This window comes from Tupaia chinensis, unplaced genomic scaffold (assembly GCF_000334495.1).
Source record: "Tupaia chinensis unplaced genomic scaffold, TupChi_1.0 Scaffold143836_1, whole genome shotgun sequence".
NCBI lineage: Eukaryota > Metazoa > Chordata > Mammalia > Scandentia > Tupaiidae > Tupaia > Tupaia belangeri.
In genome coordinates, this window is record NW_006203686.1 from 2,651,876 (window position 1) to 2,655,637 (window position 3,762).

Consider the following 3,762-nt stretch of genomic DNA (forward strand, 5'->3'; position numbering starts at 1 on the left):
ACTCGGCCTGGCGCGGCTCGCCCGCGGGCCGGACTTTTGTTAGCGCCAGGCGCCTCCTCTCGCCGCCCAGCGTCAATCACAGCTGGAGCCCGGGGGAGGAAGGCCGGCCCGGAGATGCGCGGCCTTTTAAAGGGGCAGCGCGCTTTTTCGGGGCTCCGGCTTCCTGCCCAACCTAGGCGCAGGCTCTGCGCGCCACCCAAGAACCATCTGGAGCGAAGGAAGGCGCGGCGGGCTCTGGTTTACTATTGTTCTTTTATAAGCTTGGCCCCGTATTTGTCTACGACCTTCCAGACGTCGTTTGAAATCCCTTGGGTGTGTCTGCAAGTATGCCCCATCTTAGGTGTGCGGGCATTTAAAGTCAACCCGCACCGTGTCGGGTTCTGACATATTTCTCTTATGGATGCTGGCATTCTCCTGTGGCTCTATTGGAGCTTGGGGTCTGGTGGGAAGAGAAGGAGGGAAAAGTTGAGGCGAACTTAGCAAAGAGTTGGTCCCTGAGAGCCACGCATTTCCCCTCCCCAGTGAAGTTTTCTTGGTCAGAACTTTTAAGAACTTCCGAGTCAGGGAGTGTGTTTTCTCCAGATTTCTATGCCCCCCCACACCACCTTTGGTTGATGTTATCCTTTGTTTAATACATTACAAGCGCTTGTGGAGATTTATATAGCACTTGTAGAGTCTTAAAATGGTCTTTTGGCGTTCCTGCCACTAAATAGGAAAAGGAAATCCTTCATGTTTTCTTTCCTTCCCACGTAAATACCTAGAATTTTATAGCATGGCATCTAGACTGACCAGGATATTTATCACGAGAATTCTTTTCTAGGGAGGCAAGCATGCAGTTTTAGTTTCTCCTTACAGGTGTTAGATGTTGCAAATTAAACGTATATAATGATGCGTGCACACACACACAGAGTCATGGGTCCTTTACCAACAGGAAACGTTCTGAGAAAAGCATGACAGAGTGATTTCTCTTTGGTGCAAACAACACAGGCGGTATCAGCAAGCTACACACTAGGCTCTATGATATGGCCCTTGCCCCTTATAGGACCTCAGTGATACATGCCGGCCGCCTTTGTCAGAACATCCTACGTCAGGGACATGAATACAGGCATGCCTGACCCTACAGTATTTGACTAGAGAACCATTAATTTCGCAATGAACTATTTCTTTAAAAGGCTTGGGACCACGTGAAGAAATTGTTAATGATTTGACTTCCTATAGATTCTATTTGGATAATTTTCTATTTGCTTTCCTAAAAATAAGATGTCATTCTCAAATTTTAAAAATCTAATGTCATGTATTAAAGGAAAAAATGATTCATCTATTGTCAAAGACAGTCGTAAATAGTTTTGTGTTATACCAATAACACTTCCACCGTCCCAGGCCAAAGAGATGACAGACTGTATCGTGATTCACTTTTTACTATATAGTACCTATTTATTGCCTGCCAATAATTTGTGCTTCCCAAGTGTCTTTTGAATTAAATTAAAACTTGCATTATAAGATAACGGACTCCACTTGAAAGTGATCTAGAAAGGAGCTGACATCTACTTTATCTTTGTTCAATAATGAGTTTCTGCTCACCTGGTCCTTGTGGCTCTCTGTCACCATTTAGGGAGCTACCCTAGAGCTTTTCATTTAGAGGGGCTTGCTGAAGGTAAACTAGTTGCAAATGAGTAGACCAAACAAAGCTCTCTTGATGTTTCATGTAGAGTTGACCATTTGCTTTTTTTATTTTTTCTTTAGTTTGTTCATTTCTTTTTTTTTTTTTTACGAGAGAGGGAAACAGGGAGAGAAAAAGAGGCACCCCCAACCAGGTCTTCACACTAGGATCCATCCTCATGGAGGCCAACCCGGATCACAGCACACTGGCAAGCACCCAGATCCCTCAGAGAGGTCCCTGCTGTGAATCTGAGGTCTTTCCCATGTGAGTCCAGTCACCTTACTGCTGTGCTACCTCCTTGCCCAGTAACCTCCTTTCCTGTATACTCTAACCCCAGCTGCTCTCAGTCCCCCTTTTTTGGTCTATAAATCAGGACAGTGATGGGGGAATAAAAATAAAATTAAATTAAATAAATTAAAAAAGCTCAAAATGTAAATGTCTAAAGTCACAAAATTTAAATGTCTGGGTGATAATTCCCATGTGGATCCAGTTTTTTAGGTGCTCTCCTCGCTCCGCTGCCTCTCTAGGCCTGTACTCCTGTTCAACTAGGAGTTACTATCTTCTATTTTCAGTTGGGTCACTTTTCATTGTCTTTAATATCAAAATAAAGCCAACAGTGAATAAGTAAATTGCAGTGACCAACTACATTTATCTTTCAAACTGAATTCTATAAATACTTTTCAGGGGTCTGTTGCCTGCCTTAATGAGAAAAAAAAGTGAGCCCATTTATGATGTTTCAGTTTAAGACAAAATAGAAAAAAAAAAACTCGTTTTTAACATTCAGTGATTATAGAGTTGATTTAAAAAATAAACAAACAAACAAACAAACCAAAAAAAACCTCCACACAGTAGCCTAGTCAGTGTAAACGCTTAGGAAAAAAATATATAAAAAGAAATAAAAATACTATTTCTGGTAAAAATAAAGTATTTATGTGTGTATATATTTCAATTTTCAAAATTAAATTATTCTATAAATACAAAAATTTTGGAGAGTTTTTTGTTTTGTTTTGTTTTGTTTTTAGGGCACGTGCGCTCGCCAGAAAGAGAGATAGAGAGACAGAAAGCAAGAAATCATCCTCCAGGGGGGATGGCCATGCCGCAATCCCTTCTCCTCCATTCTTCTCTCAGGATCTTAGGCACGCACACACACAAGCCCGGCGTGAGTTTAAGCCACCAGGTCCGGGACTCAAACCGTGGTCAACTACATGGGAGTCCAGCGACATAGTCGTTATGCTAACTGCTGGTCCCTATAAATACAAAAATTTTAACCCCAAACTCCAATCTTTTTACCCTGCTTCCAAACTCAACCCCAGTTTTCAATATATTTCCCAGGTCTTTGACACAGGCATGGTGCGTTTTTCACAACCAAAAAAACCCTCCACACAGTAGCCTAGTCAGTGTAAACGCTTAGGAAAAAAATATATAAAAAGAAATAAAAATACTATTTCTGGTAAAAATAAAGTATTTATGTGTGTATATATTTCAATTTTCAAAATTAAATTATTCTATAAATACAAAAATTTTGGAGAGTTTTTTGTTTTGTTTTGTTTTGTTTTTAGGGCACGTGCGCTCGCCAGAAAGAGAGATAGAGAGACAGAAAGCAAGAAATCATCCTCCAGGGGGGATGGCCATGCCGCAATCCCTTCTCCTCCATTCTTCTCTCAGGATCTTAGGCACGCACACACACAAGCCCGGCGTGAGTTTAAGCCACCAGGTCCGGGACTCAAACCGTGGTCAACTACATGGGAGTCCAGCGACATAGTCGTTATGCTAACTGCTGGTCCCTATAAATACAAAAATTTTAACCCCAAACTCCAATCTTTTTACCCTGCTTCCAAACTCAACCCCAGTTTTCAATATATTTCCCAGGTCTTTGACACAGGCATGGTGCGTTTTTCACCAATGAGCTTCCAATATCTGACATGAAGTAGTCAGTAAATTTTTGCAGAATTAATAGGTGAATGGCTATTGAACAAAGAGATGAAATTATTTGAATATTTTTGCACTTTCTGTGTCTCTGACTTTTTAAAGCCACAGTCACTGAAAAGGTTTTCTTTTTTTTTTTTTTTTTTTTTTTTTGTTTGGGGGTATTTAAACCCTCT